Source organism: Diprion similis, chromosome 6, assembly GCF_021155765.1.
Source record: "Diprion similis isolate iyDipSimi1 chromosome 6, iyDipSimi1.1, whole genome shotgun sequence".
NCBI lineage: Eukaryota > Metazoa > Arthropoda > Insecta > Hymenoptera > Diprionidae > Diprion > Diprion similis.
The window spans coordinates 1,629,271-1,653,270 of NC_060110.1; the positions used below are offsets into that span (position 1 = coordinate 1,629,271).

The 24,000-nt window shown below is 39.3% G+C and overlaps 1 pseudogene; it reads left to right on the plus strand.

Annotated features, from left to right (window-relative positions):
* The window catches only part of LOC124407508, a 71,503-nt pseudogene that overhangs the window by 8,509 nt on the left and 38,994 nt on the right, over positions 1–24,000 (plus strand).

Sequence of the window (24,000 nt, forward strand, 5' to 3'; positions counted from 1 at the left end):
CCCAGGTGAACGGAGAATTATTAATATTCGTAGCGAAAATTGTTCAACTTCAATTCCCACCACAAAAAACATCCCTTCTTTTATTCAAATGTGTATGTATAAGAATTTTATACAAGAACAATAATACTGATGATTTTCCTTGTGTTGTTACGAAGAAATTTCTTAATAATAGATGAGAGCAAGTTCAAAACTTGAGAAATAGAAAGTAGTTTTTTTGATAATTTAAAAAAAAATCGAAGGATACAAATAATGAGCAAAATCAGATCCTAACCTGTGAATTGAAAAAATCTAGTGCGTGATTTTTTCATGTTTTTGCATCAACTTTTTGAAAAATTAATTGAAGAACACACAAATTTAAAAAAAAAAAAAAAATCAAACTGATGCATTTTTGAAAAAGTTATGAGCATAAAACAAAACGTTTAAAATTTTCAAAAATACATATCTCCTAAACGGCTGGGTAAACAAATTCGGAAAAAATCGTGGAGGTCTTTATCACAGAGTACAAAAAGGTGAAAAAATTTTGGGCCAAATCAAAAATATCAATTTCGACGTTTAGTTGAGTTGGCTTGGAATGCCAACTACACACATGGGGCAAAATAAAGCAAAAATTAGGACTTGTGTTTAGAAACTTGACAGTTATATTTTCTGTAATCGAACGAATAAAGTGTCATTATAAGTACAACGCTATCGAAGTCACTCTCACAGACAACGAATGAATGATCACCTACGAATGTAGTTCAGCAAGGGATAAGAGACCCAGGCATTCCCTATTGGCAAGGAGCGGACCATATAGTGGAGACACATGAATCGATCGGAGCGCTCGATGCGGACAAAATATCGTGAAATCATGCTCGCATTTATAATTTATGAGTGAAAAGAGTACATACTTATAAACTTTATTATCGCTTTTGATCACTGATGTTAATTCATTAATTAATTAATAATTTTTTTTCACTCTATTATTTCTGTTCTCATCTTGTAAGAAAAATTTTTGAAAGTTAACCTATACCCATTCAACAACAATTGCATTTTATATTTGTTAAAACTTAAGTATTTTATACTTACTCTACTCATCGTATAATACTTTTTGTTTATTTGTACTTCATTAATTTTTTAACTTTTAGAAATTTTTTGTTTATTTATTATCTGCTACTAGGGTCTGTCATATATTTCTCAAGTACTGGAGCATGATTTTACGCTACCGTCAGATGTCGTTTTCGTCGCGCTCCCTGCCATTTATAAAAGTGCTACCACGGAGCTCGCGGCACTTCTCGTCCGATCAACGCCGAGTTCACGTTAGATACGGTAATCACGAGACATTAGTAAGACTTAGAAAGTTATTGGTTCAATAACTGGTTGACGTCGAGTTCCCGCTTTTTCTTGACTACACCTAGTTCTTCAATAAAACCTCAATTATTATTTCCATTGAAATCAATTTTCCTAATTATACTTTATTGTAATCATTCTTCAAATATATCTTTCTTTCACAAAAGACCAGGTCTTATCAAATGTCAATTTTGATGGTTGGTTCAGTTTGCATAGAATTGTGATTTGTATTTTAAAATACAGGAGTGAGAGGCCCAAATGCTGGAATCCTGATACGGTTATTGACATAGTACAATAATCAACATAAGAAAATTTACAAGTTAGGAAAAGACAGAGCTAGATATTCTAGTTATTGGCATTTCGCTTACGAAGCCAAAAATAGTACGTCTAACTGTATGACGTAGATTTCTGATCCGTTCTCCCACATGTACTCACTTCCATTGTCAGAACTGTCAAACCTATTCTGCAAAGACAAATATCATAAGTACATACATCATCTTTTCTTTCACCAATACTGTCACATCAAAAAAAAAATCGATACTTTATTTCTCCTTTACTTTTGAGTTATTAATGTATCGTTATGTGGAAAAAAATGTGATGAACGTTCGAAAACCAAGTTCACTCCAGATTACATCACGTGAATCGGATACGGATATCATCCTATAAAGTTACGATCACACTTGAGCCACAATTCACGACACTCGTCGATACGATCTCACAACAATACGGAGAAACGTAAGGCAATTAGCTTATTTAATTATTTAGTTAGCTTATCTGAGCATAAGACAATTGCCCGGACTTAGTATGGACTCATTTCAGACTGACGAGAAGACACCCATTTTGTTTCTCGTTTGTTCAAGGGGCCGAGGGTAAAAGATTGGAGTGGCATCTTCTGGATACTGAGTTTAGCTTGGAACGAGCTAAGTAGAAGCTGAATACTTATTACACGATAAGAGGACTCGTACCGGAACTCTTCGGGAAAAGAGATCCATAAGCACCAAACGTTCTTTGTGATCACAATGTAATGTAAGTTTGGAACGGGTTGATAATCTGAAAGCATATGAAATTACGATTGCCAATAATTTTTCACATTTCTGTACTTGAACACAACTTTTTCTTGCTGACAGACAATTTGTGCTTCTTGCGAAATTGACAACGGAAAATTATGGAACTTCCATTATCCAAGTAATTTCGGGCGATACGAACGCAAGTAGTATTGAGGTGGTTTACAGGTGTACGTAATTAAAAGCAAATAAAGCTGTTTAGATCTCAGATTTGAACTCAATTTCAAAGCCACTAGTCAAAGATGCTGGTTGCGGAGACGTTCTCTAAACTACGATAGTAAGATTTACTCTACTAGATAAGAAGTTGAATCAATTCTGTTACTTGTTCTGAATAGATACCGATTTGTGATAAATGAAATTCGGATGCTCGAGGACGCCGTAGCGACAACAATTTCATATTCGATTTACCGATAATGACCGCAGGTCAGCTCTTGGAAACGATGCCCACATTTTTTTTAAATAAAAAGTTGCAGCGTCGGTACGCCTATTTAGTGCTAAATTATCCCTATATTTTTATGGTGCAGAAAGGTTATCTATACGGTATTAGAAATGTTTTTCCACGAAAGAAACCTAATCGGAGTCTTTTGCAAGTTTTGATCACTTTTGAACGCGTGTAAAATGGACGCACATTATAGCCTGAAGAAGTGAATCGGCAATGCAGAACATATCCTGCAATCGAACGAACGATCTTGATAAACAGTGCATTATGTCACAAGGGAATAAAGTCGAGTTTTATTCCTGTGTTACATGTCGGACTTTATTTCCAACTCAAAAAGTGGGAATCACTCACGCACAGAAACTGAGTGTTCTATGTCGACCACAACGCGAGCGGGTGATGCCCTTTTTGGGCAGTTTGTGTTTGCTGTCTTCGTTTTCTTTATCGGGGTCCAGTTGACCCCAATACCGACTTTAACGTACAATTTTTAAGTCAGCGCGCTTTTCATCATCATCATCGTCATCATTATCATATTCTATCGTGTAATTATTCTATCATATTTCCATTTTGCGGGAAAAACTAGATTAGCGCGTAAAAAGTTAAGTGGGCAAAATATGCCACTTTTGTCCCGCTTTTCGGGTCAAAAACGTTAACTTTACGATTGAGTCGGGACTAAACTTCTTTCCAAGACGATTGAACAAAATCATTGTTATGCAAGAGTGCCATTTTATAAAAGTAATGTGAAAAAGATGTCGTCTTATTCCTGGCTTGTTTTATCTTTTTTATGACGCGTCACACATGACACTGTACTCTACGTTTCAAGATATTGACATTCACTTATAATTAGCATGTCTCTAATTTGTTTTAATTGCACCAGGCTCACGCAATAAAGCTGAAAGGAATCCACCTCCTCAATACCTTTTTCCTCGTAAATTCTGTGGTCACAATGGTCAAATCAATCCTGAAGACCAAACTCGCTGCAAGGGTGTGTACATTTATGTCTTTTTGTTGAATTTAGCAATTTGATCGTGAACTGATTGTGATTATGCCAAGATAACAAGACTTGCCCACAACCCATTGCGAGTGTTCACGAGACGTCTGGAACCTGATATTTGAAATTGAACCCTAGAATTGGCTGTAACAGATCTGATTTACTGCATGTCCACAACCTAATATCGGTAGGATATCTATTTTTAAATGAATGATGAAAAGATCTAATTTCGACGTCTACAGGATGTGTGCAATATCTAGTGTACGTAAATACAACATATATATTGTAGGTTTGCTGGACGTATGCGTGTTTTCTGGGATTTCAATCATATGCAGTTTTATGCGAACATTTTCAATTTAGTAATAATTACGTAATGCTTTCTTAACTGGTGTCTAAACGATCCACGTTAAACGCAGATTGATTCATGTAGTTTGGCATAATTCCAGATTCATGTTCACGTTAATCCAAATTTCGAAACATTCCGTCAATTTATACCCAAATCCATACTGTCCAAGGAATACGGAGGTACTGATTCGAACATATGGATAAACTCAGTGGTATGTTTACTTCTCATTGTAGGACTTCTTACTAACAAATTTTTAAAATTCGTACAGCCATACTGCAGAAGCAAAAGTTTTTCACCGGTTTCACATACGTGTTCGTTTCTAACAACAAAAAAAATGCCGAATATAATATCTGATCTTCAAGATGTTTTTCACGTCCTTTGTGTATGACCTGTTCAAGGATTTGAGCTTAACGATTTTCACACAGGAAACGCTGGAAGAAAGAAAATAAAATTAAATTTTTAAGTTCAAGTTATAGCTTTAGTTCTGTTCCGGAAGACAAGCTGGTTGAGAGTGGCAACTATGGTTACTAAAGCGAAACGTATTTTTTCATTTCGCGATATACCAGTATGGTACTGTTTGCAGGTTAGAATATTTTAATTTAATCTAAGATGAGAAGGAATCATAGGGATTTTAGTGTGAATTTTAAGTGCTGAACAAAAGAAAGCTTCAGTTCTGGTTCAATCCATCAAATAATCATTTGACACTTTTAAATGAAAATATTCATTTTCGAAGAAGATAAACGATTTTTGCTGTCTGAAACAAGTTCTTTTGTTGTACAAAAGAACTGTCGTATTCTTCTGACATTTACTATATTCATAATAGTTTCTTCACACGTTTATAATAGTCTAGTATTTGAAACGAAACACGTATTCAAATTTCCTCGAACTCATCTAGGAAAAAACTATATTCATAACGCCATAACATTATCGAAATTTAGTTCCAGAAACCACGAGTTTGTTTGACATAATGATGCACGTCGTATTGTACAAAAGCTGTTTCGAGACGACAACAAATTTGGTTTAGTGTACCATGTTTCCCTTCAGTTCAACGGTGTATGATTTGACCATATTTGTACGAAGTACTCAACTTCGAATAGTTCAATGATTTAATTTGAAGAGGAAATTTGTTCGTGACAATGAACAGATACGTATAAAATAACATAAAAAAAATCCGTAAGCTGTACGCATTGAAACTTAGTTGAATGTAAAACATGACAGCATCATGAGGTCGCCATTTTGGTTAGGCGCGGGCAGCGCCATCGGGCGGTTGTATTATTAATTAATAACTGTTTTACCCAACGGCCATTTTGTTTTCTTTATCTTTGATTGCCTCACTTCGCAACTTTATAATATTATACCAGCCGAATACAGATTCAGATTCATTTCAAAATCAATAGAGGGTGAGAATTCGATGCCAAAATTTTGTGTTCAAAATTTGAAGTCAATTAGTATACGCGTTCGATCGAAATCGTGCGGTCAAGGTGTTCTGGCGTAAAGAAGAAGAAGAAAAATTTTTTTCTTCCATCATCTTTGACAGCTAATACTGCGGAAACCACTTCTCTCCACTTTTACCCCAAGGTTATATAGAACCGGAAATACCAGCCGTGTAAGTCTCATTTAAAAATATTCACGCGTTCCTGAGATACAACGACATGCTTATAAATGGGAAGATACGGAAGTATTCAAAGATTCTTGGCTAGGTTTCGTGTACTTTGGAATTCGCGCTGCCGCGAATTTTGATTTCAGATTTCTGTGTATGATCTGATTGTACGGTGCCTATGAATAATCACACACGGGCTTTCTCCTGCACTTTTAATTAAACTTAAAAGTTTTTGGAAAAATAAAAAACAGTAGAAAACTGCCACATAAAATTACTCGAGTAAATTCACGTATCGCAACTAAACTGTCATTCATCCAAGCAAAATCAAAATAATTTCACGATTTGCTATTAGGTATAGTAGTACAATCGTTTATTTCACCGCCCAATTATTGTTGTGGTGCGATATTTTACAACGTTTTTCTTAAATATAATTGTCACTTTAGCCAACCTTTCTTCCAATTTTACATTCCAATCATTTCTACTCAAGTCAGGGCGTGCCAAACCTTTGTGATACGAAAATATTACAAGGAAAGACACTTATAACGAACTGAGTTCTTTTTGATTTCTGCATTCCCATTATTTCCAACGAAACTGCTGCGAAATTCACGTGACTGCGATCTTCTCGAAAGGCAAGTCGAGTGCATAATGTTGAAAAATATCTCTACCCACAATCGTCTCCACCTTTATATTTTCCGTCAATAGAAATCGTTAACAATGTCGTTAATATTGGAGTCGTATGACATGGAAAACTTGTGTCTCCTTAGGATGAAGTAATACCACACACTCTTCTTCGGCTGAACTGGCTCACATATGAATAACTTCCAACTATCTCTTGACTTCGAGTGGTGATTTGCCAAAGAAAATCTGATATCATATGAATAATGGTTGTAAGTAACGTTATTTATTTTTGAAAAATATTTTGATAAACAAGCCGGTGCAGTAGATACGCATTGCATTATAAAAAGACCGACTTGGAATGAATTATAAATATAAGATTTTCAGACCTATTACAATACAAGAATCAGTCATATGCTAGAACTCTTAATGAACGTCGAGTAAAAATGCAAGGTAACAAGACTTACGACGCGGTTTCATCACAAACTTGCATAATTTTCTTTGAAACCTGCCCGTCGAGTTACTTTTGTTGCATATAATGAAATGGTTGACATTTATTTTATACCTCTATTTGCATTCACCAACAATATATGTATATGCAATACGTATTACCTTGAGTAACTGGTAACTAGCCAATCTCTGAGATAAAATGCATTCACGCATTTCGATCAACTAACTCAGTGATCTCAATCATACTGCGTGCTGTAGTAGAATCGAGAATCAAACACAGGAAATTGATCCGTCGAATCCGGCTGGCATATGAAATTTTAACCGTCAAAAAAACTGTTTCGTAGTCAGATTGAAAAATTGAAATATGAGTCTCAATTATAAATTAAACCCGTGTTAAAAATAAGTAATCACTAATTGCAAAATCGGTAACTATTGTCAAGTATTTCCATAAAAGCATAAACAATCAAGCAGTGTGTATTTTCGGGTAATCTTATAATATTGAAGAACAATTTCCATACGACACAGAATGACGCTGCGTTTTTGAAAATATAATCTAACCTACTGGATGAAAAAAATTTTGCACTTTTATCCAAAAAATATTAATTTTAGTGTTTCATATACTACCAAGGTATAAAATCAGCGATTTGTTATTATAAATCTCTTCATTATTCAAAGTCACACTGTTCCATGCAGTATATTTGTGACAATGGAATCGGATGTAAAATATGAAGAATTCGTGAAATTCGACCGAATAAATTGCCGTGAAAAAATTCAAAACGTACAGAGACAACCGAATAAATCAGTTGGATATGGTCATTGTACAGGTACGTGTACATAAATTCTCCGGACAATAAAGATATTATAATAAAAGATTTTACTAATAAAAAAAAAAAAAAAAAACCTTACGTGACTCTTTATAAAGGGTACATTTATTCACAAACTAACAATATGCGTCACATAATTAAGGTTTAAGTTAACAATATAGCAATATTTGAAACGCAGTTATTTCATTTGTAAATTTGAAATATAAAGAGTTTAAAAGTTTTTGTGAATTATAGAATACCGTTCTCTGAGAGATTATTATATGTGCATTTCAAGGGTGATTCTGGATAAAAAGTTTTTGCCTCGAGCGGGTAGATCAAGAACCCATGAATTTGCCATGAGGATTTTGATGAGTCACAAATCATCCATTTCCGACGTTGAAAATATTGCTATAGACGTGTAATACCGGGACAAATGTTTCTGATTTTACATTCCTACCTAAACGAAACGTTTGTCGCTGTATTTTATCGACTCCTATAGCCTCTGGCATTATAAATGCGCTGAACCATGAAGCAGCCGAAGCATTTTCAACTGTGCAATGCTAGAAAGCGGAAGGTAAGGTGGATCAAACTGCTTGTGACCAGTACTGTGTTGTCCCCTTTAACTTCCGCTACACGGAATAAATCCTTTCAGTGAAGCATCAATCTGAGCATCAAAAGTTTAGTACATCGAGAACACGTTGGATTACATTTTTTTCCGTGATAAGAGTAGGACAGAAATTCTAAAGTAAAAGTCAATCTGTTAAAAATTGATTAATTCATCAACAGATTTCTCCGAGACAGTACAAGCTTGAGCTCTGAAACTTGCATGATTTTCAAATATTAAATTAGTACATACCGAAAGGTATAGAAAATATCCGAGAAATCGACGCTTTTGCAAAAAGATCGCGTGGCCACCAAGTAAATATGATCCATGACGGCTTCACGCGAGCACAGAGGAGTGACATCGCAGTTTATTGTAACCAAGATTCATTCAAAGCTTTACCCGTGGGTTGTAATTTTTTTCCAATGCAAAACTTTGCTACATTAATACAGACTATTCCTTCTTCTCCATTTTGTCATGTAAATTAGATACCTACTCCTATCTCTCGATATAAAATTTCCAATAATAAGCACTTCTTCTTCCCCTCAGTTCGCGATCCAATAAAGCTTCTCGCTCGAGCGATCATATTCGTAACCAATTTTTAGTACTGCCTCCTTCAATCAGTCTCATCTTAGTTCTCGCGATCGAGTCCTTCTATCTCGTATCATATTCTTCTCCCGTCTCTTACGTAATCGAATTTGATCCTCATAACGAAGAGACTGGATATACCTGACTGTCTTCGGTGCGAATTCCACAGATCTTTCAGTTTGTGAATGCTCAATGATATTTGACTCAAGCAAATCTTTGCCACATTTAACGTTTCTCTTTGTGCCATGAAAATCGTGATACCAAAACGTAAAAAAGAACCATTTACCCAATTACTAAGGTAGAATTTCATAATGCCCGATGTCATCCAATCTCGACTAATTTCACCCCGCCCAACTGTCATTAAAATCGAGCAAATGCTTTCGTATCAAATCTATAATGATTTTGAAGAAGTGAACGACATACACGGGCTAGATTTCTGATTTCGCTCGATCTCGTTTCCTCTGATGAACCCTCGACTCTCTTTCACCGTGAAAACCGCCCGAGGCTGTGCCTCACTATTTCATAAACAAATCGACATTCCGAATCGAAAATTCTTTCACGGGTATAGAAATTTTCATGTCTGTATCCAGAAGCAGTATAGGCTACCCGTTTTCAACAAACAACTGCAGTATATCGTATTTCCAATATACCGCTGGTAGCATTCTGCAAAATGCAGGTATAAAGGAGGAGAAATTCTTAGGTCAAGAATCCACGTTCGACGCTATAACCGAGCGTTTATTTACAACGCGGAAATAAACGTGTGGAAATCTTGGATTGGAACAATATGGCCAGTGGAAAACGGACACACATTCAATACGAAATTATTGGAAATCGAATGTTTCGATATTGTATTATTGCTGATTTGCCAATGGTCGAATCTCCGCATTTGTTTAAATCCAAATGTAAATTGTAGAAAGAGTAAAAGATAGTTTCCTTGACTATTCACGTGTGAGAAATAGAAATTACTCTGAAATTAGAAGTTTCCTTGAATCAGCAGGTGATACACTTGATACGTATAACATCAATTTGGCTAATGAGCGAAATCAGAGTTTTCCAAATTACGCCCTTATTCAAATCACTCTCCAAATTGTACTTCATCTCATGTTCCAAATCCTGCAGAGAGCTTGAGCTAATCGTTAGCATGAAGCCAACCTTCCTCTCCCGATCTTTCCGCACGTCCCAAAACTCGCAGTCACGTACTGATTTCACGTCTCCGAAATTTCTACTATTACACGAATCTTCAGAGAATTAACCTGCAGCATTAACCATGAATCTTATATGACAAGGTTGATCTTTGGAGATTAAAGAAAATCCTACGTACCGGAAATGCTTTCTCAGTTATTTCAATTACGTAATAATTCAGCGTAAATTAACGAAACAAAGAATTTATTACATTCGCGTAATTGCCGTGCGTGCAATAGAAAATGAATCATACTTCAGCGAAATTACGTCACAATTATTACTAAAAAATTGTTCTCCCTCGTTTTGAAGCCTGCCGTCAGCTCTGAACTGCAAACGATGTTGAATATTACGGTAGAGCCAAATTGAAACTGGGCGAATCGTCCATCCCGTCATCCGACTAGAAAGTAGAATGTGGGAAAGAGAAAGCTAGTCCATTCTGTTCACTCGTCCGTATGGGTCGCCAATTTGAGTCTACTAAGCGTGTAAAAGCTTTTCACCTAATGGCGCGTGTGTTTTTTCGTTATTTTTCAATGTTTACGTCTCGCCACCATAGCAGATGCTCCGGCCGTTTGAAAGCTTTCCAGCGGAATGACTAAACGCTGTGTGAAACGTAAGCGGCGAAATAAATATTACAAAAAAGTTACCATTCTCTGTGGCAACTATTATTCATCCAGTTTTCACTTAGATCCAAGACAGATCCTGTAGATCTCGGCAAACCCTTCCAATAATCCGAGAGTTGTGAATTCTTAGCGGTTTGAGAAAAAAGAAATCTACAGAAAAACTGTTCATTGATGGTTTTCCATAAAGTAGGGTAAGTGTACCAGTTTCTCTTATTTTACTAGGAGATAGAATCCAGCTGAAGTCTTAAAATCAGGCGTTTGTGAAGTCACTTGAAGTCATAAAGCCACTCAAAGTTACGTGAAGTCACCCAAGTCAAGTCACGTAAATTTATCTGAACTCACCTATCAAGTTATGCGAATTCACTTGAGTCGTAAAGTCCTTCAGCGCACATTCAACTTTGGAAGTAGTACCTCCTCGTCTTAGTATCGTGGCCATATTCATCAGGTGAAATCGAAGACTACGACCACAAATAATACTAATAGTGCTTTGATCTACTTAAACACCAAATTTTCAACGATAAAGTGTATCAAGTGTCGAAAATATCTGTCCAAAACATGCTGAAAGTCAAGTTTTAGTAACGAATTGGATTGAGGGAGGAATATATATATCGTTTCGGAGTCCTAGGTACTTTTTACTACATAATTTTAGTTTTTAAAACCATTTTTGTTGCTTAAAAAAGTGAAAAATGGCGGAGATATAACCAGTTGCCGTGAAACTGTCCAGAAGGGAGGCTAATTGCGGTGTACACTAGGACCTCGTAGGATTATCTGAAACAGTCTAAACAAAAAATTGATTATTATAAACGCACGGTCACTTACTGAATCGAAAATATTGGAAAAATAATTATAATTGTCTAAAGGAGAGGTCTTAGAACACAAAAGTTGATGTTTTCGGAAAAAATTTCAAACTGACTAAGCCAAAACTATTTATACGTTGATAATTTTCAATCGGGCTTGGCTTGGTGAAAAAAACGTGTGCCAAATATGAGCTTGATCGGTAAAACAGTTTTTCAGTAATAGTGTACACTGATTTTCAACTCAATAAAAAAAAAGTCGATATAATCGCGTTTAGTTTCTGCAAAGGCACGTTTCGGCACGTATGATTCTCTGACTTACAACTAGTCAGCTTTTCCAACAGTCCATCAGCTTCCTCGCGATACTCATTTTGCCCATCCATCTCCTTTCTGCGTGATTTACGTTCGATTTACGTTGATTTACGATTACGCTTACAGGTTCGCGGGAAGTCATTTCTAAGCATTGAACAAAATCACTAACTGCATCATATTCTACAGGTTTCAAACTACGAATCTAGGCAACAAAAACATGCATTTTTTTAAGCCTCTATAAGGAGTGCCCCTCTCAATCGAAGAGATGAAACGTTACATTATCGAACCAGTACCAGAATTTTATAGAAGCGTGATCACAAGCGGCATCAGTGATCAGAATTGTTGCATCAATTCTAGATACCCGATAACCAGATAAACTACAAATTATTGTCTATAGCTTGTTAAAAACTTGATTCTCCACAAAGTCATTAATTCAACAGTCATGTTATGAATAACATATAATGAGATGGAACTGTAAAACTTGACACATTTAGTGACCGACTGCGGATGTGCAACATAATTTAACTCTATTAATAGATGTAATCGCACTGCGGCAATATTTAGCTCCACAAACCAGAAGATCCAAACGGTACATGAGACGCAAAAAACTCGCCTGCGTCAAGTGGTGATTTAAAATTATATAGCCTTTCCATATCCCTGCATAAACTATTTAAAATATACTTAATCTAAAAAGAACTCACATCACCGACATAACCTCCATAAGCAACGTTTGACACTTGCATAAGGATCTCGAAAAGCTCGCGCATGCGCAGTCGAACGTTCAATCTGCTACGTTTCAACGTTTCATTTTAATATATAGCCTCACTAGAGGAGCACCCGGTATACTTAGCACACTTTTCCTCTGCGGTCACGTGGTGGTAGCTTTCGAACTAGGACATTCTCCCGGATGTGAGTTGAGACACATCGAAAGCTCCGCATGCTTTCTGGGCACTTGAAAATAACTAGATGACGATAAAAGAAGACGCTGCATGGCCTTCGATATTACCGCAGCACAGAAGCGATGCTGTAGGTATGATGAAGGGCCACCGGCCGTGGGCGGAGGGAAAGGTTCGGAATAGTAGGTGTTGTAGGGTTCCCCCGGGACTGAGTGAGGTCAGAGACGGGATAATAGGGATAATAAATGGCCGGGAGCTACTCAGCCAGCGGCGGTACAAGCCGCAGGAAAACTAACTTGTGCTGGTGTCAGAATCCGAAAGTCACACGAGGGGCAACGCTTGCTTTACTTTCGGAATTTAATTTCTTCAAGACTCGGTCGGGGCTGTAATCGGGGGTTCTTGTTCGCCAACTTCCCACCCTGAAGAATAATTTATGATTCCGCTCGGATGGTATCGTTTAGCGTTCACCGGGTGCACGTGACCCCGGCGTTTCTTCGGAGATGAGTTAATATCTGAGAGACACTTCCCACGGTCTGAACCAAGGGAGGAAGTCGTCGAGGGAATATATCTCTACTCTCCGTATACCCTGAGCCTCCATGCAGCTAGACACTCACTCAGTCACGGCGTAGTTGTTTTGCCTGCTTGCACAACGAGAACCAAGTTGAATACAAATTCCACAGTGGAATTGTAAGGGTCGCTGCGACATTCTCCCCGCAAGTTTCAGCGGCGATATAATTTCGTTAAAATCTATTACGTACACCACGGAGCATCGCGATACACGCGGTGTCGTTATACACACCAATTAAGCCTGATCCTAACTTCACATCCGGTGTATACCATGAAACCAGCCACACACGGACCAGGGCTGTATGCCAATTTCTCGAATGAACTCCCCGATATTACTTGGCACGTGCTTCACCTTATACCATCCGGACTCTGCACTCGCCCAAGATATCCGCGTCCTCGAACCTCTGCTCAACTCAGATAATCCAGTGTGCTTAGGTTAATTAAAGCCGAAATTATTTCCTAACTTTGTAAACGTCTTCTCGGAGATTTCTCCCCTATGTTATACCGGCCAACCGTTTGATCACACGGTTCAATTTGACAACAATGGCGCGCAATTTGCCTCACATACATAGACAAACGCCAATCCCGTCCTACGTGAAAACGCTACCGCATTTAAACGATTTCTCATAAATGGACCATTTCGACCTTGCGTGAATCATATAAAACGTTTTTCAACGTCGACGTCATTTGCGGCAGTAAATTTTCAGGGTCAGTTGACATCGCGGTGTCCCTATGCTACGGGAAACATATGGGATCATTCCGCGGCTGATTTCTGATTTGGCATATGTGTGGGTACATATATCGACTTACACTAATGGGCACAACGATCTAATAAAACTTGGTAGACTTATTTCTATAGTCTAAAAAATGAACTGAAACGCAACAATTAGTTTTGTAGTAAACCCGTCGTGAGACGTTTCCCGCTCACCATATTACCTCTGAATGCCTATTGAGTAACAACAGCCACTCAGGTGGAAATCGTTAATTAGCAATTACTAGTGCAGTACACAAGATGCGCCATCGATTCGCCACGGGCATTCCACCCTTCGACAGGGATGAACTAATTAAGCGTGAAGGCTTACCACCTGACGTAGACACTGCAATGCTGCCTCTGCTCTCCTATGACATCGGATACGATCAGCAGTTCGGATCAGCTCTGCGTCGCAATACCTTGTAATCAAGCAATTGACTACGCAGCAATTGGCACATTTCGAAAAAAAAAAATTCTGTTTATAAGCGTTATAGATTTCAGATATCTCATTGTGAGAATCAACGTTTTATTGCAACTCAGTAAACTTATTAGTAAGCTAATCTAGCTGAGCTATTCTAGACTGGAAAAACAGAAAAAATCTGAATGCAAAGAAAAAATTCTTAACCAATTATTGTTATACCGTGCAGACAGATGGCCTAACCGACGGCGATGGGGTTCGTGATCCGGCAAAAAGAAGTTAATGACGTAATTTCGGAGCACCCAGCCTTACTTCCAGCAGTGCAACTAATTTATATTTCTAGCAGCACTGTCCTTTTTGCCGCCCCTTTCAGTCCCCAGAGTTTTATCCCGCTCCGTCGTCGCGCTTTCGCCGTGTCGAGCTAACGAATCTTTCTTTTAAATTTCTCTTCCCTGTTACGGTGTCTACCGCAGGCAAAGTATATTTACAAGGAAATTCGACCGTGGTGTTGTGAAAAATTCACCCTGTTCCTTTTTACCCCCCTGAAAATTCGACAGACTAGCGCTTTTTCACGCTTACCTCTCTGTCTTTGACAGCCGTTCTAACTTTCAAGTTTTGTACTTGATCTGTTCCGATTTCTCGTTAGAACACCTTCAAGTTTTGCCAGAATCGTTTACAGTATCGAATCAGTTTGTGCGATCGAGTTCAGACCAGTTTCCACTGTCGTAACCAAAATTTCTTCTGTGGGCACGAAAATACGGTGGCGATGGTCGTGCCTGGCTTCGTAACGCGGGAATATCCCAGACGTGGAACATTCCCTTGAAAAGGGTTCGGGCAGGTCGCTCCTCGTAAACGCGCGCGTTGCCCCTTCGCAGAAAGTGTATATCCATGTCCTATCAGCCGGGATATGGGATGCTGCTATACTTCAGCCCTACGGGATCAGAGAATAATCTATTATACGCCCGCCATCACATTGCGATAGAATATTTCCCGTGGTTAGTCCTCTTGTAGCGTGTGCCTCCTAAAATTCACTTCACAAAAATGACGTCCAATTCTCAGAAAGGAAATAAAAAGGAGGGGAATAGAGAAAAAGAAACCAAGAGCGGATCGCATTATGCGAATATAATCATAAAGGTTCAGTTTTATATTTCTTTCAGAAATGAGAAATGCTTAGTACCGTAAAACCATCGTCAGAGCACAGTTCATAATCTGGAGAATAGATACGTACTCCGTTTCGCTCGGTATCCAGTATGAGTAAATTAAATGGATAAGATGCGGTTTTGAGGGCCATATGGTAAAACAGACAGGGGCCTTTTGGTAAAACAGGTAAAAGTCTTACGGTAAAACAGGGAGGAGCCTCTTGGTAAAACAGGTGGAAATCTTATGGTAAAACAGGTAGAGGTTACATTTCAGGACAAGTGAAGGCCTTAGCATTAAACTGTTCACAGATGCATTATCACAACCTAGTTTGAGAAAATAAAACAAAAACAATCATCATATTTCAGATATCTCAGCTCCCCCTTGTACCGCGTTGAATTTCAGCAATAATGACCGTTCATTAAGACAAAAAGAATGCCGAAACGATACCTCCCGGTTGAAGGCTTACAGGTAAAACTAAAAGGGGCAATACCGTCAGCAGCTCCGCTTCGAAATCCTGCGGTGGTTGTGCAGAGAGATCGCTGAAGTGCTCTGAGCTGGAAAACGAAGATGCATTGGATGTTTCTCAACCACGGTGGTGAGATCTAATTATTTAGGTGTACTTTTTACGGACATTTCCCTCTTTTTTCTCTCCTCGACGGCAGTCTAGCCAGGAAATCTCGCGAGAGGATACGCCCATTTAAATTAACACGGTTCGCTTCTTTAGTGCCATGGCTATCTCTCGGATGTTATTTCTCGTGCAAATTCTTAATCCCATCCCATCTTGCTTTACCTCACTTTGTTGCGATGTCAGTGTCTTCGAATGGCTGAAAACGTAATTTCCACAATCAGGATTCGACGTTAGTTTACCACATTTTTATCACGTCACACGACAAATAGAGGCAATTCTGTTTTCCTGTCACGCAGTGATAACAATAATACATCGAACGCTGGAAAAAAATACGCAATATAGCTGGAAAAAAAAATCAAAGAAATTCCTGGAGTTCGAGAGAACGATGTGGTATTTTGAGCAAAGTACAGGTGAAGTAACGCTCGTGGGTTTTGACTTTAAATGTGGGATCTGTAAATGGGAGCAACATATTTTCTCGGGATATCATTTTAGCCCCGATATTTGATACTTACATATATCAGGCTGGGCATGCAAATACCTTGATACGTTGCCAACCATGCTTTTCGCGAATCCTCACACCCATGGTTTCGGTAATTGACTGTTTTAGAGTGTATAAGCAAAGGAAAAAATCGATATGAGGAAATTAAGAGCGAATGCTTCGCTATGATAGATGGTTGGAAAAGAAGAGCCCTGTTCTCCACGTAGTGAGTATGAAATCAGGGCTGAAGCATCGCGCATTCTGGGGAAGTGTATTTTCACCTTAAAACCTGCGTACTGTAGGCAAGAGACGTTCACGATGTTCGAATCTGTAGCCCGCACGTCCAGACACTTGAGGCAGGAGGAAAACCAGCGCCAGGAGTTTTCACATAATTCAGTTTTACGAGGAACAGCTCACAGGTATTATTTATATATATAAGAGTTCGCGGGGCTTTTGTGCAGAATCCGAGAACTGAATCCCGCGCTATTTATTATTATCGACGTTGTCGTTGTTGCTATACCAACGTTACTCAGCCACCCTGACTCCAGTCCTTGTATAGGTACCCGGAGATATAGATTATTGCCAGATTGTTTATTGCCCAAGTTTTTCCTCATTTCTCTCTTAACATATTGTTCTAACCTCCGAATGGGCAAACGCCAACCCCGAAAAAATCGGGTCACGGATCAAGCTCAGCCGGAAAGAGCAGAATCAAATAACGGGACGTCATTCAAGTGATAGCTTTCACAGGTTTTACCGGATTTGAAAAGTGTCCAATATATTCCTCTCCGAACTTTCATACACAGTACAGACAGCGAAAGGATTTGTTGACTTCGCCAAATAAGAAGATCCAATATGGTGAAGGAAACGGTTTTGTTTCCATTAAAAGAACCGTTATTTCATCCCACGAAAAAGCGGTCATCAATTTGAGCTATTATGTAAAACCACGTTTATGTAAATAAACAGATATTCAGCATTTAGTAAAAACCATTCTTTTTAATATTTCGCATCAGTTGACTCATCTGCCAATGTCGATCCCGCTATCACGTGAATCCGAAATCACTTTGTTCTGATTGACGAGATAATCCTATCTCCCCTGCAGGCAGACCGATAAGCCAGTAAAAATGCAGCGAAAATAATGGCGTGATAAAAATCGCAGTCCATCAGGCAATAGACCAGTTTGTATTGGGTCAGACGATCTTCTAATAGCCGTATAAATTACAAGCCACGTGGTAATTTAAGCGCAGGTACTTAACTCATGGACTTTGGTACGCAAGTGCAATACATCGGTCCATGCATGCGGTATGGAACTAGCGTATAGATTTGGTTGGTCTAATAGCATGGGTCCGATTATTCTCAGCGCTACTTATATAAGTCAATCAGCCATGGTAATTTATGCGGAACGACTGTAATCGCTGTGTTTAGCGGAGCTTGGAATGGCTGGATAAACATTGATTGTAAGCCACGCGGTGTGGAAAGTAATTCGACCGGTGCTCGCTTGACGATGACAAATTTCATTAATATTTTTACGAGATAGTTTTACTGTCATGATAAGCTTAGATATCAATGCTTTATTTCAAATCACTTCTCCCATGATAAAATTAACATAAATCATTGATTTTTGGCCAAACAACCTTCTCAATTGTAGTTACGTCCGCAGATTGTCATCCCTTCATTATATTGCTCATGGGGTAAGCACCATTGCAACTACATCTTCATCAGATTATAGCATCACGCAAAGGCGCGAAAATACAGTTATTCGAGCCAACGTATCCGTTTAATGGTGACAGAGGCGGAGGGGGGGGGGGGGGGGGGGCTGGGAGTCACCTCGATGCGATAACACAGGTTATCAGTCAAATCATAACACTCTTCGAATAACAACGTGTTTCTGAGTCAAGTATTGTCAGGTGACAAAATAGTGTCCGTTAGAGAGTGGGAATGGGGGTAATGAAATAATGAGAGAAACTTATAATGATGAATTACACTCGATTAAGATAATCAACCAATCCCTGAATGCTCATCACTGGATAAACTTGTAAGTAGCCTTTATTTAATTCTCTATTCCGCTTTCTAATCTCATCCTTGAGATTATCATTAGCAATTCGTTCGTGTAGCCGTGCTTCAGTCGGTGCAGACACGACCCTCGGGCTATCAGCTCGAGCTAGTCGGGGGATTTCTAGTTTGGTTCGGGGCTGGGTGTGAATAAAAAAACCCGATTTAGTGCTCAACATGGAAGGTAAGAAGGTGAGGAAGCTTTGTGCGAGAGAGTCGTAAAGCTCTGGTACATAAAGACTTGTTTGTACTCCTGGATGCCTTCGAACATTTGCCTTCTTGATTGTTGACAGGGCTTTTCGTTACGATGCATAACACGTGAAGATACAGGATGTGTAAAGCTTGAAGTGAAGTGCATTGGCTCGCGATCTGCCAGCCTATCTCGATGGATTTTCGCATCACGTGAAAACCGCGGAATGCATAAAATGGCTGCGGTAGCACGACCGCCGCGCTGTGGCGTCTGGCCAAGAATTGTTTGAGCTCAGAACGAGAACGTCGGCCAAGGGGAACCGTCGAAAGTCTCCGCTACTCGTAAATCCGGCACGCCGCATTTCCGAAATGGCTTCCAACGCGCTCTATCGATTCTAATGCCCGTTACCACCGGTTAGACACGATTTTGAATCGCACCTACTTCCAAGCTAGTTCGCAACGTTAGCCATACACTGCCTGTCCAATCAAGCATACGTGCTTGATAGAATAACCGAAACCTCAGTTAGCATTGCGTTTCTCATACTGTTCCAGGTTTAATATCTTTTACTACGGCAGTCATACGTTTAACTCTGCAACTTGATACACCTGAGATCAGTCTAGTCTAGTCTAGTCACATGATTTTGGTAATATAGCTCGGGTTTGTGGAGTCTGAAAATGTCACTGCAGTATATAAGCGAACAGCAAGGCTGACGCGAGTCTGCGCTCGCGTCGAGCACGCAGTTATCTTAATAAACTCCAGCCAACTCAAGAATATATCTATCCATGTTCTTGAATTAATTCTGACTCGAGTAGACTTATACCTATGCTTGCACGGCATCCTTCGCACGAAGATATACCGAGGTGCGCTCAAAATGTCTCATCTTTCTTAAGGTAGTTGCTATGTGCGCGGTGCTCGAGACTTGGGTATGGATATGGTATGGTATGGTATGGTATGGATCTCTCTATTTTCATGCCACCGCTATGAATTCGGAATTACAAAACCTATTTAAAAATTGATGGGAAACATTCAGCGTTCCAAATGGAACTTCAATCCGTGTAATTATTGTTTGTATAACTTGTTTTTCCAACGCACAATGGCCACTGAATGAAAAAATAAGTTCAACACAAGAGTTTTCACGAACACACCCACTTCTTTCATACGTGAAAATCATGAAAGGCTGTCTCGTAAAAAATACACAACATTTTTCGTACCCCAAAATTCGACATCCTGCGTTGTGAAAGTCTGAAGGCGCATTAATCGGTGAAAATTAATCGACTCATTCGGTATAGTTTATCATTCCTCAGCACGAGCCAAGCACCCCCTTCGATCAAGTATGGCTCTATGGGTTAAAGCCTGCGTTTCCCGAGAGTAACGTATACCAACAAAATGATTTATGGTTGGCTCCATCAGATTGGAATCTCTCTATGTATATTGAACGCACACCCAAGTTCCGAATCACGGTTGGCTGATAATAGCTGAGCGGATAAAACTTCCGCGTCACAGGTTGAGATTATAGATTGGATTAAAGGGGGGACATTAATGAAGTTTATTGTCTAATTTATAAGGGTCTAAGTGCCCGATTTGCATCCTGAACGATTCGTTTTTTACCCCACAATTTCTGTGCACCAACTTGGCATGCCAAGGTCGCTCCTTTGACAGTTAGCTAAGATTAATTTGCATGATATTAAAAGTAAAGTACATTCAAACCCCAGCTAATCTCTTTCCTCGCTTATACTTCGGTAAAGGGGTTAAGCTGTGGGTGTCTTCCAGTAGAATGCTAAAAAATCTTGGAAAAGTTTTAGTGAAGCCGTACCCGCGAAGAAACGATCACGAATCGTGTAAGTTTTTCTCGGAAATCTATTTCTCAGAATGGTGAAAACTCCATTCGTCACTTCACTTCGTGATAAAATTCTCTTAAGGATACCGCCCCAGTTGCCACTTCGAGAGAAAGTCAGGCACAAGTAACCGACCCAAAAGGCTAGATCACGTTTTTCGTCTCTCCAAAAAAAAAAACCATCAAGTACCGGCCCTCTTACCCATCGAGGCCTCAGAGCTTGAATTGACAACTTAGCTAGTGACCTAATCTTCAGCCCCTACTCATTTGGTGCGGACTCTTACGCATCTGGTTCTCTGCACTATCCATGTCCAAAATGGTAGGTTAAGAAATCGCTTGAAGTCATGCCGTCGTTAAGTCACGTGAAGTCAGTTGAAATTACGAAGTTTTTTGAAGTGTTGAAATCCCGAAGTCAGGCGTACACTAAACTTCAAGAGTGATTTCCCCCAAGAGTAGATGCATCCGTAAAGTAGTGCACCGCACCACAGTTTTCCATCTTGGGTTAAAACTCGGCTGGAAGTGGAAGCGGGGTGGGTGGTACGAGAGCCCGGATACCCTGGGAGCTAGGCACTCTGTCACGAAAGTCGGGTGAAAATAACTAACAGGAATGAAATGGTGGCTTTCAGTGGTCCAATAGAAGCCAATAAGGCCAAGATCGACAAGGAAACGAGTGCCCGTAAACTCTAAACCCTGGACCGCTACTCATTCGCTCCAGATCCGTGGTCATCCACACCTCGTTGCTCACCGAGAGCTTAGGCCAAGCCCACATGTGTAAGCTCCAAGACGAGCAGGATTTCTCGGGAATGTCGTAATCCTAATGGCAACTGGCTTTTCTATGTGCAGATTGAAAAATTTTGAACCCTATGTTGATATTTTGTATCCAGCATGCAATAACGGTTCTTAAATTCCCAACTACACATAGGATTCGTTATGGGTGTAATGGTCCAGCATAACAGCGATGCGGGAGTGACAAAGCAAACTTTGTAAGAGATCGTTGCAGCGTGCAGTGAGATAGTATAATCGCACAACTTTAATAAAAAAAAAATCTGCACGAAGAGCCACTAAAAAAGATGTTCTCTACATCGAAACGGACAAAGATAAAAATTTGTTGACAACAAAAGTTATTGAAATTCATCAAAAGACACAAAAACAAGGCGTTAATTAATACGTAAATTCCTTGAGATTCGTGATATAATCCAATCTCATTTCCACATTTCCCTTATTTTCTAATATCAAAATTTGGGAGTTACTCGCGCGCCAAATTTTTGCTGGTCATGACACAGATCGAGAGGCGAGACGTTTAGGTATAACCAAATTATTGAATTCTGTTTGAACAATTGATTCCAGTAGTTGGTTGGAAAACTTTGATGAAACTTGAGTCTCGAGCGACTAACGAAAGCAGCGCAGTCACTCGGGCATTGCTGATCAAGTGCCTTCAGTTTCCGATATATGTATGTGAGTCGCGTTCGGCTCGGAAGATGGAGCCTCTTCCTCTCCAACTGATTGGAAAACTATGAATTGCTTTCTGCGGTATTGGTCCAGTCACTGATTCAAACTTGAAGTGTAACGTCGCCCGCAATTAAGTAATCAGGTGAGTGCGTGCGCCATAAGTACATATACGCAAAATTTCAGCGCCAAATGTTTCCGCATACATAATTCTAAATTATCCATGTGACATTTGAGCCCTTCTTGATAGTGAATTGTAAACTTTTTTGACTTGAAATGAGTGAATTGTTTACAGGGTGAAAAAATTATTATAATAACAATCATTCAACGTAATGCAATATGAATGTCCTCCTGGAATAGCTGCTGGTTGAGAGACTAGAAGAAGAACTTCGCAAAGTTGGCCTTTCGACGACTTTCAGTAATTTGATGTATACAACGGGAACTCAAGGGTGCTAGGAGTTCCAAGTTTCACATAATGTAGGCATGAGCTGACGAAGTTTCGATTAAATCGAAATTTGTTTGCGAAAGTGTCAGCCTGGGTATGTAAACGGTCGTTATAAATTCACTTTTACGATGAATTAAAGTACTTTGCGTTATCTTTTAGACGCCAAGCTCCACCTTGTCGTCGTACCTCCGATACACGCAACTTGCTTTGGTATTCGCGTGATATATCTCAAGTTTAAAGCCTCAGACAGGTAAACAATGACTCCACCACTCCTGAACCATACCAGGGGACCGATAAAGAAAGTATAGAGAGTGAAGGCAGCGTTCGTTTACACCCACACGATTCTGCTCTGCCAATATTCTCCATATCTCTCCGAATACATATCACGTATAAATACATTCACAATGTGCACAATGTAGGATGAATTCGACGTGCCAGTTTGAGCGGGAAAATTTCACGATGCGAACTTTTCAATACCGAATCGTGAAGCGAGCTATAGAATACACTCTATATGTAGGTATAGGTCGGAAAGCTCTGTATGCATCGCCCCTTATTATTCTATCCATCTATTCAATTTTACACGTAGAAGTTGTTATTATCCTATCCACCTCAGCTGCGGCACTTGCCAATCCCACTTTCCTTCCATTTTACGTTTCAATTTCCCTCAAAAGGTTCGCTGAAAAGTCATCTCTGTGGTCTGCACAAATCGTCGCTGAAAAAATTAAACGCTTCAACGAAAGCAAGGTTATCGATAAAAGTAGCATTCTGGAAGACGGTTGGGGGTTGGGAAAGAGTAACGTTTCTGGGAAGCAAGGTTGAGGGGTGAAGTTCGCAACTTTTAATTGGCTGACAACGGAGGCCTCCACCCCCCCTTTATAATAATCATAATCACTCTTTGTTTTATAAATTAACTCAAACCTGCAGCTACCGCGTAGTTCGATCTACTCTGTATGTATACTACGTACACATATATACCTTGTCCACCGACGAAGCTCAGGGTGCCTCAGTGCTACATTCACTTCAATTAACCGGTAATGGATTAACTGCTTATCTTCTCTGAGTTCGCAGTCTGCCTTCGCACCTCTACGCTCCCCTGAAGGTACCAGGAGCTACTCAAAGGCGAGAAGAGTCTTCTACTGATTAGACAATTCGCTTTACTGCAACCATAGGGTGGGATTGCACGTTTGCACTAGGTATGTGAACAACTTAGTGTTTTTTATTTGCAATTATGTTTGATTTTTGGGAAAAATGGTATCACAATGAAGATATGAAGATATTCGGCCAAATGATGATGATGATGATGGCTTTTTTTTTCTCTATTTTCTATTTTTCCTTGTCTGTTATTTGTAATGCAGAGTTTTTCGTACACCTATATATGTAGGAATCAACGTTACACTCCGGCTGCCGTATCGCTTCGCATGCATAACTTT